Consider the following 13,104-nt stretch of genomic DNA (forward strand, 5'->3'; position numbering starts at 1 on the left):
TTTTTCCTTTATTTTACATAACTAGATCAGTATCATAACTCTTGACATAGAGTTGTGATACTGATCTAGTTATGAAACTTTATTTTTAAGTGACAAAACAGCACCAACAACACCCCTGATTCCCCGAAAAACCACTTCATAGCTACGATCAACAAAAGGAGAAAGTGGAACAGGATAGACCACACCCTTATAGCAAGGACACAAATAACATCACGAGACACAGCGAAAGAGGAAAGAGGGTAGGCAGCGGAACACCTGGGAAACGTTCCACAAACGGTACCTGGCAGGAAGTAAAAGTCCAGGCCCAGAAGAGAGTGCGATAAAGAGCTGACTTCAAACCTCAAACTTAAATCCAACCTCAAATCCATATATGGAGCTGGCCTGTTCTGACATTCCATATGTTCCATCAAACCCTGTACACTCAAGACACGCTCCATATATGGCCAGCACAGAATTAATTCCATATGTTGATCTGACCCCCCATGCCAAACGCCAGCGCTCGCCCAACAGTCTGCTGTCACTCAGGCGGATGCGTGCACGCGACCTCGCCCTTTAGGGCCCTTTAGGGCGAGGTTGCTTCTCGCCCTCAGGCGTCTCACTGGTGTACAGCACTCGAGTAAATGTAGCTACTTCGTTGCCAGGCATGTAGGTGATGGAGATAATGTGGGCATGGGGGTAGTGTAGACGTGGTGTATGTATGTAGTCTAGACATGAAGGTATGTACGTACATCCAACTAGTGCCCTGGTGCTTCACCAAATCTCACACAATCATCAGCTGTCTCCATGTGGTTTACTTTAAACGCTTAAACCTGCTATGCCAACGGACATGAGTTGCAACTGTACTTATAGTTGCTATGATCTTTTTCACTCTACACCAAACCAAATATCTTCGTCTGGCGTGGATCCCTATAGACTTCTTTTTACAGATGTGAACAAGGAAGACATTGGCTTAAAAAACAAACAAAAACAAAACAACAACAGCAGTTAATGAGGGTGAATAACTGTTAACCTGAACTCCTTACTGACAGGCATCACTTTTTATCTTTTTGAAGATATTTTTTATGGCTTTTTCCACTTCACTTACAGTAATGTGACAGAAAAGGGGGAGAGAGATGGGGGGGAAGACATGCGGTAAAAGGCCGACGGGCTCGGGACTCAAACCCGCAGCACGCCGTCAGGCTGGATTGCCTGCTTGGTGCCTGGACAGCTTACTGTCCAGCTACCCCGGCTTCTCCCATTCTCTGTAAATATTACGTATATTTTGTTGTGACTGGAGCTTTTACCGTTATGTAATATGCATGCATTTATGGTATATATACGGGGGTGTCTACTTGTCTTTGTTTGTAATGTGAAAAAAGAACCAAAAAAACTAAACAAAGAGCAACTTTGTATAACTCTTTGAATAAAGAAAACTACACCTCGTCTGGTTTTATAATTATATCCCCCACCAACTCACCACCCCTCCCCTACTTTCTCTGGACATATATTTTGCTGCTACTGGAGCTTTTACCGTTACATAATGTATTGTATGTAGGACTATTGTACGTCCTACTGATGAATCGAGTTCAATGGGCCACAATGAAAACAAGCCCCTCTGGGATTTGTAGTCATCCTTTTAGCAGTTTTCTTGACAGTACTGCCCTAAATAATGTTGCAGCATGTGAATGAACATGCTTGATTGACACACATTGGACTCACGGTTGGAGGAAGTAGACGACAGGTCATTTTGAGCCGCATATAAAGGCTGGAAGCAGTGTGGTTCGCCTCACATCTCTGCAGACAATACAGACGGCAATATCTGAAAGGTGAGAGAAGAAACACTATCATGTCTGGTCATATTATTATCAATCATATGTAGTTTAATTTTATATGGTTTGAAATTGCTCATATTTTCTTTTTTATTGTATCATACTGTACTTTTTAAAGTTTCTATTCTACTCCACTCTATTTATATTCTATTATTTTATAAAGAATGACTAATTATTACTACAAAGAAAACTTGTATGGTCAATTGCTTTGTAATACGAGGTTGAAACAGCCATAGAACAGTCTCTCCAGTTTCTGCTATATAGAACCCTTTAAAGCCAAAACATTAATGGTGAAGCACCAAAGATAATTGCTGTACAGCAGAAAGTTATAATAGTTTTTGAGTTTTCATTTAATTTTAGATCCGTTTTAGTTTGTTTTTTTCTTTCTAATTGTAATTCAGTAGTTTTTAGAGCGGATTTGCGATAGTTTTTATTAGTTTATACCGGTATTTTTGAAAATGCTTGTTTTAGTAGTTTTAGTCTTAGTTGGTTTAGTTCTTTATACTTTGGATTATTTGTCAGGTGCAGCATTGAAAAGACAAGTATTGTGTAGCCTATATATAATAATGAAGAGAACAATAATAACCTGTGGTCGAAGAACGCAGAGAAGTTTGTTTCTAGGCTGCAACTGTATTCAACAACTCTGTCTTCTACACACACAGGACATTGAAGATGAAGCCAGCTGTGTGTTTGCCTCTCCTGCTGCTGCTGTCCTTCCTCCTCCAGGAGTGTGTGCTCGTGCCACAAGGTGGACTGAACGTGTACGTGGCTTACGGTCTGAACCTCCGTAGGTCGAAAAAAACAACCACTGCAACTGATGCCTACGTTAAGGTATGACATCGCAACCTCCCAACGACATGTATTTGATCATTTAGACCAGAGGTTCTCAAAGTGGGGTCCAGTGACCCCCAGGGGTCCTTGAGGGGGTTCCAGGGGGTCCCCAGAAAAATGGGTTCTACCACTCATCAGTGCTAAAGATGGAGTGCCGTGATTCTTATATTTTGTCTAGTTTTTCATGTGTTTATGAGGTGACAGTACTTCATTAGACGGGCCCTTGGTGTGGTTGTGCAATGATGTCTTCCCTTTGTATTTAGGGTTTCTTCCTGGAGGCTGAAACCTTGACAGTTAAACGTGCCAATGAAAAATACAGTAATATAGTGACATCACAATAACGTCCTTGAGGGGCTTCCAGGTGGTCCCCAGCTAAATGGTGGAGAGTTGGTAACGAAATGAATCCTTATAGATCTTGAACTCTTGAGAGTGTGAAATTAAACCAAATGGACCGGTAAGGGTCCATTTGGTTTCATTTCACACTCTCAAGATTTACATTATTGTTAAGCATTACTTAATTTACAAGAAGTCTACACAATTAGCCTACAGAATGTAGAAGAATTGTTATTTTGTTGTTACGTTTTCCAGTTATCTCTCCTAATGGTACCAACATCAACACAGCACAAATAGTGGACAAAATATTATTCAACGACAACAAAATATTCTTTAGTTTTCTATCTGGGAGGCTAAATGTCATCAAATGGTGGTCCGTGGCTCAAAATCTGAATAAATAATGGACCTTGATGTGAAAATGGTTGAAAACCGTCTAACACATTGAATCAACTGTTCAAACTAGGTGACGGTTGGCGACAGCACCTTGACAAGCACAGTGATCAGCGGCAGCAGCAACCCAGTCTGGAAGCAGTGGCTTAGGTTCACCTTCACTTGTGTTCCTTCCAAACTCATGTGGGTGCACGTGTACGACCGGGGTGGAGGACCTAGCTTACTGGGAAAGAAGAAAATGAGTTTGGCCAAGGGGGACAAATGGTTCACAGTCAGGATGAGACACGGTTTCGTCAGGGTTTATTACTACTATCGCTAGTGGAGTGTTCTTTTACACAACGATGCTTCCGCATCGCTTTGAAAAATGTTGAAATTACAAAGCAAGACTGCAGTATGATAGATTTAATGAGAAGTTGTGTTACTATACAGTAATTGGCCTGCAGTAAGTGTAGGGTATTTCTATCTAGACTATACTAACTATCTACTATAAAGAGCGTCTCTGCAAAGTGCCTAAATTGTAAATTGTACTATAAGCTTACACTGTAACTACAAACTGCTAACAATACAAATTATCTACTGGTATTTCTGCTGGTATGATTTTTCAATAAACTAGCACCTGTAGTTGTTGGTAATTTATTATACTGTATATTTAGAATCATGTGATTAATTATTTATTATTGTTAATTTTATTTAATTTAATTCTAATATTTGATTTTGTCTTCATTTGTTCAAAGAAATGTAATTTTTATATTATATTAGCTTTTATATTCCTACATGTTCACTGTCTGTATAACATTGATAAACTGACATTTAAAGTATCCAGTTGTTGATTTGAAATGTGAAAAACCATTAAAAAGCAATAAAAGGAGTGAAATCTTCTTATGGGAAACAACATACCTCCTTCATGAAACATACATACAACCAGATTTGATACTAATGTAAATTATGTTTGACTGTATCCACGAACGAACAGGATAACAAATGTGATGTTTATCTACAAATGGACGTGATGTATCCACAAACCAAACTGTGGCACTGCACTTCTGCACTAGTCCTGGTTTGGTTTATCTTGCATTGTCCTACTAACTGAAATTATAGTTATACAGTTAAAGTTTCATATAACTGCAGAATCAACCAGGAAATACAGAAAATGCGGATGAGAAATAGGCTAAAGTTTCATATACTGTAACTGCAGAATAGACCAGGACATACAGAAAATGTGGATGAGAAATAGGCTAAAGTTTCATATAACTGCAGAATCAACCAGGAAATACAGAAAATGTGAACAGAAATTCAGAAAGCTATTTTACCAACCAAACTGAAATGTAACCAGTTACTTATAGTCAATAGTCATGCCTCATATTCTTCCTGGGTCAGCCTTTGAGACCCAAAGCCTGCTGCTTTTATGTTCCTATCCATAACAAAACACTAACGTTATTGTTCTAAAGTTGTCAATCCACTATTATCTTTACATAATTGCAGAATTTTTCCACACATAATAATTTCCAGTGACAAAAGAGTGGCAACAATATTATTGACAATAACCTGACACGACACCTATGTGACTCATACTGTATGTGAGTTGGTTAAATCAGGAGTGGGCAACTTTGCTGATGGCGAGGGCCACTATAGTTCCACAATCACTCCAGAGGGCCACATTGCATACTGTCGTAGAAAAGATAGCCGATCTACAAGCTAAAAATGCGTCTATCAGTATTCTGATATTAACCTGAGGGCCATATTAAGCGAGGTGTGTTGCCCCCGGGCCGCCAGTTGCCCATGTCATGTATGGGTTAAATTATTGAGAAGCAAGGTCTTCTTTTTAAAACATGTATAGGTTTTATATACATGTGTGGATGTGTATGCATGTACGGAAATATATATGCTAATTGTTTTCTTTTCTTGTTTTGTGTATACTGATGGATCGACTCGGAGGGTCTCGTGGACAGTGGGCTTCATGTGGTCAAACTGATTTCAGATATAGCCAAATGAGAGGTGGAGCGTTTGTCTTGTCTTTGTGACGTAAAAAAAGAACAAATACAAAGAACAAAGAGTGTCACTGATAGCAACTTTGTATACAAAGTTCAATATATAGCACACCTGGTCTTTGAATGCTATCCCCAACTTACCCCGGCCCCTCCCATAGTTTCCCGGTAAATATTTCACTGCATACTACTGGAGCTTTTGCCGTTATGTAAGGCAATGCATTGTATGTATTGTATGTCCTAGTGATGAATCGAATACAATGGACCACAATGACAACAAGCCCCTCCGGGATTTCCTAGCACAGTTTTCTTGACAGTACTGCCCTACTGTTGGTTACTATGTTAATAAAGTATTCAATCAATCAATCAATCAATCAATCAATCAATCAATCAATAAATAAAACTGACAGGCATCAGAATATCTAATCTGATGGCACCATGGTGTGAGTTGCCATTGGCTGCTCATCAAGTACAGCACGTGAAGGAACATGCTTGAGTCACACACTCAATGTATATAGAAATGACTAGGAAGGAAGTAGGAAGTAGATTTCAGGTCATTTGTGAAGTGGGAGCCTCATAAAAGGCGGGAAGCAGTGTGGTTAACCTCACATCCCTGCAGACTATACAAACGGCAAGATCTGAAAAGGTGAGAGAAAAACATTATCATGTCTATGGTGGCATTTTATTGACAATTACTACAAAACTTGTTTTATGTGCTGCGGAATGGTGAAACTTAATTCAAATGTAAACCCTCTTGTATTCTCTCTCTTGTAGGCTCCTACTTGGCCTCACCCCCCGAACCCACCTCACCCCTGCCCACTTTGACAGGCTGGGATGGCTTAGGGTCGACGACAGAGTACAGCATCTTGCAATGGGTCTGGTCCACAAGATTAGATACACCACCAAGATACCCATGTACCTGTCTAAATACTTCCTTAATGTAAACGAAGTCCACACCCACAACACCAGAGGGAGTGCAACAAACCATGTACAACCCAGATTCGGCACAAACAAGGGACTAAATTCTTTTCGCTCCTATGCTACCAAAATGTGGAACGCCCTACCAACAGTCATTAAGACATGTGAATCCCTTGGCTCCTTCAAAACTGCTCTCAAAGGGCACCTACGGATGGCTGCAATTCGAAACTGGCCTCTGTAAAAGCTGAATTTTTATCTGGATTGTACTATGTTTTTGTATGGACGTGGTGTTGGGTGCCTGCACATATGCACACATGGCATCAACGCATGGTGTTGTGTGCAGGCGCCCTACACTCTGTCTTTCGTTTTCTTTTCTTTTATCCCCCTGTTCCCCTCACTGTATATATATTTTTTTCCCTTTTCGCTTCCTATATGATGAATTCCTGTTCTGTTCTTTAACTACATAGAAGTGTCTATTTGTTTGTCTCTAAATGTTTTGATGAATTGAACAATGTGGACCCTGTTGTAAACAAGTGTAAGGCTTAATTGGGTCGTCCACTCACAGTTAACAGTCTTTGTATTGAGTTTGTGCTTGAAATGTACTGTAATTCTGCAAACTGTTAATAAAGATTTCAATCAATCAATCAATTCATATAACATCTTCTGCTATAGAACCCTGTAAACAGGTTTTAAAAGTACCCATGCCATGATGTGTGTACTGTGTAGGCTACTTAATGCTGAAGCACTAAATATTATTCCTGTACCACCGTGGCTAAAGATCATATTTTATTAGGCTATAACTGTATCAGTAACAGTATCACTTGTGTCTCTTACACTCTCTCTCTCACACACACACACACACACACACACACACACACACACACACACACACACACACACACACACACACACACCCCCATCGGCCTTGTCCTCATCTGAATTCCTTGCGACCAACAAAAATATCTCCTGTATCCTCAGCAGAATGCCCCTCTGAATGCCAGGGGTACTGTGAGGTTAGAGTCTGCATAAAAAATAAATCATATACATACATACACACACACTCACCCATCGGCCTTGTCCTCATCTGAATTCCCTGCGACCAACAAAAATATCTCCTATATCCTCAGCAGAATGCCCCTCTGAATGCCAGGGGTACTGTGAGGTTAGAGTCTGCATAAAAAAAAATCACACACACACACACACACACACACACACACACACACACACACACACACACACACACACACACACACACACACACACACACACACACACACACACACACACACACACACACACACACACACACACACACACACACACACACACACACACACACACACACACACACACACACACCCACCCATCGGCCTTGTCCTCATCTGAATTCCCTGCGACCAACAAAAATATCTCCTATATCCTCAGCAGAATGCCCCTCTGAATGCCAGGGGTACTGTGAGGTTAGAGTCTGCATAAAAAAAAATCACACACACACACACACACACACACACACACACACACACACACACACACACACACACACACACACACACAGAGGTCATTGAGGATGAAGTCAGCTGTGAGTCTGGTTCTCATGGTCCTCCTCCAACCACAACATGGATGGCCATTCGCCACCATTAAACTTGTTCATATTTTATGGTCGGGACCTGCAGCGTGGGTATGAAACAAGCAGCGCACCTGATCCCTACATTAAGGTACAACCTCTCATATACTCCCAAGTTGTCCCAACTAACTAGATGTATTTGATCACTTAAAGATGGAGTGCCATGATTTTTTTCCATCAGGTGTTATATAAGGAGGAAGAAGTTTTTCAAAAAAGTGTACAGTATGTTAAAATGTAGTTTTTATCTGTCAAGGGTTCAGCCTCCAGGAAGAAACCGTAAATACAAAGGGAATAGAGCGTCGCAGTCCCTCCCCCTTTCAGAACAACGAGTGGCCCAGGAAATGAATCGCAATGCATTTTGACCATAGGCATTTCTTAAATTATTAATGTAAAGACCTTTTAAGCGTCGTACGAAGCCAACTCTTGTCGTGACAAATCATGACAACACACACAATATTTTGGACCAAACAAAGAATTAGAAAGTAGAAAAAAACGGCAGGTTACAAGACTTTTTTTTGTTGTTTTTCTTCTTTGTAATCAGGTTAACTGATTGATTTCAGCCGTTACAATTCCAAACATGCAAACATAAGCCGCTTTAATTACTTCAGTCTATATTAGTAGCTGAATGACTATAGTATTAAAAATGTATTGTCTTTTTTTTATGTCAGGATTTCAATTCAAATAGCAAAAATAGCAACAGTATATGCAACGTGGCCCTCTGGAGTGAGTGTGGAACTATAGTAGTGGCCTTCTGGAGTGAGTGTGGAACTATAGTAGTGGCCCTCTGGAGTGAGTGTGGTAGTAGTAGGGCCTACTAGTGGCCCTCTGGAGTGAGTGTGGAACTATAATAGTGGCCCTCTGGAGTGAGTGTGGAACTATAATAGTGGCCCTCTGGAGTGAGTGTGGAACTATAGTAGTGGCCCTATGGAGTGAGTGTGGAACTATAGTAGTGGCCCTATGGAGTGAGTGTGGAACTATAGTAATGGCCCTATGGAGTGAGTGTGGTAGTAGTACTAGTGGCCCTCTGGAGTGAGTGTGGTAGTAGTACTAGTGGCCCTCTGGAGTGAGTGTGGTAGTAGTACTAGTGGCCCTCTGGAGTGAGTGTGGTAGTAGTACTAGTGGCCCTCTGGAGTGAGTGTGGAACTATAATAGTGGCCCTCTGGAGTGAGTGTGGTAGTAGTACTAGTGGCCCTCTGGAGTGAGTGTGGAACTATAGTAGTGGCCCTCTGGAGTGAGTGTGGAACTATAGTAGTGGCCCTATGGAGTGAGTGTGGAACTATAGTAGAGGCCCTCTGGAGTGAGTGTGGAACTATAATAGTGGCCCTCTGGAGTGAGTGTGGTAGTAGTACTAGTGGCCCTCTGGAGTGAGTGTGGAACTATAATAGTGGCCCTCTGGAGTGAGGGTGGAACTATAGTAGTGGCCCTCTGGAGTGAGTGTGGAACTATAGTAGTGGCCCTCTGGAGTGAGTGTGGTAGTAGTACTAGTGGCCCTATGGAGTGAGTGTGGAACTATAGTAGTGGCCCTCTGGAGTGAGTGTGGTAGTAGTACTAGTGGCCCTATGGAGTGAGTGTGGAACTATAGTAGTGGCCCTCTGGAGTGAGTGTGGAACTATAGTAGTAAGTTTATGCAATTTATATTTCCATGTGGGGGGGGTGCGTCAGCTATAGGTCGTGAGGTAACAGGGGGTGCATGGCCAACACATTTTGGGAACCACTGATCTTAACACATTCAATCAACTGTTCAATATATAGGTGAAGGTTGGCGACAGCACCTTGACAAGCAGAGTCATCAAAGGCAGCAGCAACCCAGTCTGGAGGCAGTGGCTCCGGTTCACTTGTGTTCCTTCCAAACTAATGTGGGTGTATGTGTATGACAAGGGTGGGGGGCGTGGTTTCGGCGATGGCTTACTGGGAAAAAAGGGAATGCGTTTGGCCAAGGGGGACAGGTGGTTCACCATCAGGATGAAACATGGTATGGTCACGATTTATTACTACTATCGCTAGTGAAACATTATATTCTTTACACATAATGCTTCGCCATGCCTGGTTTTCTGTATTTCTGTACTGTGTCCAATTCAGCTATATTTTCAATGCTCTGGATGTTACGATAGGCAGGGGGGGTAGGACCCAAATGCAGGACAAGAGCAGGAATGTTCGCATTTACTGATTTATTAAGCAAAAACAGTTAAGCTTACAAACTCAGGGAATTCCAAAAAGCAAAGAACTCTTCAAAAAAGGTACAAAACAGGAAACAGGAATGCAAACCTTGAGAAGAGCAATCACAAGTCCAAAAACACAGAACCTCTCAGAAAAGGCAAACCACAGAGAACCTGGAACTCAGTACAGCTCGGGGACAAGGAATTAATGATCTGACAGTGTTTGTGTGGAGTGAGTCCAGTCTTATAGGGAGCAGGGTAATTGCAGGAGTGTTCACAGGTGTGGAATGGGCATGGCACTGTAGGGCTGGAGAGGGGGTGGAAATAGGTGTGTGACAATGACAGAGTGGGAATGGAGAGTGGGAGTGGCTGACATGGAAAACATGGTCTGTAGGGAGACAGACCATGACACTGGAAGCCTTTCTAATGTGAAATATAATTAAATGTATATAATGTGTATACCATAAAATACCGTCCTATATTTATCAAGTGGTGCAGTCTATAGCAGAAGCAATTCCACTCTTTGATGTCACAGCCTTGAGTATGGGAGTGTGGATTTCAAACCTTATTAAAGTAATACCCAGGATAAACTTAATAACATGCCTGTGGTAAATGTAGCCTATAAATAAATTGCTATATATTACTAACTATATTGCTTGCCTTATACAATATAATACATAAACATCTAACATTTTGTGCTGGTATGTTTTTCAATCATGATACAACAACTTGTTCCTATATGTGTTGGTATAGTTTCCAGTATTTCATGTGAATTAATTATTTATCATTGTGAATTAATGGTCTGCAATTTGTAATGTTATCAATGTGTTTGTTTTGGACATTTGTTCAAAAGAAGCATGCCATTTTGTTGGATTTTATATTATATGTGGAACTGTTAACTTATTTTGATATTAGTCTTGAAATCAAATAAATGCTGCTTTTAGGTTTACATCAGCAAAGATTGTGGTCAAATAAAGGTATGATATTAATTTCTTGCAGCCTATAGGAATTGACGGATATATATTATATTTATTAGTTGATTTGTAATATGCATTAAAAATAAATGCATCGTTGATTTAAGAGTAAATTGCTGGGAAACCAAAAACAACGTGTAGCCTATTATGGGACATGTTTGTATTGACACAAAATAACAAATATACTACATTAACAATAATGAAAATAAATGTATCTCTGCAGATACAGGTGTCTGCTAACTAACTAATTAATTAAACTAATACATTTTTGTGTGTGTGTGTGCAGCCCAAACCTTGTTCTAGGCTAAAAGAAAATAAAGAAATGAAATCATTAAAACAATTGCGATCTCAAGTTTTACCATGTCACTTGTTTACATTTTTTATTTGAGGAAAAACAAAGCAATTGTAAGTTTATATTTTAAAATGATTTATCTTTGTTGATTTGTAACAAGGTAATCTAATCTGAGTTCCCAGTAACAAAGTAGTAATGAGTTTTTACTGTAATTGCAATGTTAAGGCTTCGCCACAAGGTGGCAATACAGGCCAATAGTTTTCCTCAAGTCTGAAATTTCACACACACGAACACACACTCCTGCTCACCCATCGGCCTTGTCCTTTAGCCTCATCTGAATTCCCTGCTGGGACCAACAAAAATATCTCCTGTATCCTCAGCAGAATGCCCCTCTGAATGCTAGGGGTACTGCGAGGTTAAAGTTAAGCATAAAAAATCCACATGGCTGAGCGTTGGAAATGTGTTTGTGTTATGATATTATGTTTAGGCCTGATACTCAGAATGTACTTGGCTATTAACTTACACTTCATCGTACAACATTGTACGGCGAGGTATGTGTCTGAGGTGGGAAGGCGGTGTATTCTTTCACATGTTGATAAGAGAGGGAACATTCCTGGAACCATGGATGGTCACCACAGCACGTATAGGTCTACTGCTGTACACACACACAAACAGACAACTCGCTGTCACGTGTGCATACCATACCGGTACTTTGACCCTTTGAGGCGCCACACATGTGTGTACATGTATACTATGCCATCTCTTGTAATGCAACTCCATGTGTTGTTCTATTCCAACCAGTGTTTATATCTATTCTAGTTAAGACCTGTGCTGTGCCATATACTAGATTGCATCATATTGTTAAAACAACCTGACATTCATAGTTGAACTAGAAAGATGAAATTGCGCTGCGACGCGTTGTGAGCTTGTAGATCTGCAATTTTGCTCTGCAAGCTTGTAGATATGCAATTTTGCCCCTTTACCGAAAGGTTCCTCTCTACAGGGCTTACTGATAGCAGCCACCAAGTCTCACAGAAATCTGCACATCCATTTTGGATTTTGACCGTGACATTTTCAATTCAAGTAGATCACCTATTCAAGGCAGCTTAAGCCCAACACCGGGTCCGCAGCGACGCGGCAACGCCTGGAAAATAGAACGGTGGCGTATCGGAGTGTCAGGCGAGGTGTGAACGCGCGTCGGACGCCGCAGGTGTGCGATAGGTTCATTGAAAATAACGGAGGCGGCTGTTTTGACGCACGGCGTTCGCAGACGGTGTGTGAGGCCCTTTAGCCTACTGATCATTCCCACCAAGTTCGCCCATCTATTCTTGAGTCATTTTGTCCTCCGAATGTAGGCTTGGACAAAGTATGGACAAAACAATGATACAGGCAAGGGTAAGTACACAGACAAGTAAATGTATACTAGTAAAGAATGGAATAATGAGTAGCCTACAAAGAGGACTTGACCTCAGACCTGATCCTCTGCACACGGGCTAGAGTTGATAAGGGAGAGAGGCCATCAGTAAGCAGAAATACATGGTGTACAATGTGCATTATATCACCAATAGAAAGGACATAATCCATGACCTATCTATGGGCTGGGCTGGCTGTCTGCACTTGGACTGACCGGACATACAAATATCATGTGCAATCGATCACCAGTAGAGTCAGCATATAGCATGTAGTTCAATCTAAGTTTAATCTTTCAGCAGTGTGCATATAGTAGGAACATATTTACATAAATGCAACAGTAATTTAATAACAAGAGTACAACTGTACCTTTTTGGTCAAAT

This window comes from Protomyctophum bolini (assembly GCF_963924005.1).
Source record: "Protomyctophum bolini genome assembly, chromosome: 11".
In the NCBI taxonomy this organism is placed as follows: Eukaryota; Metazoa; Chordata; class Actinopteri; order Myctophiformes; family Myctophidae; genus Protomyctophum; species Protomyctophum bolini.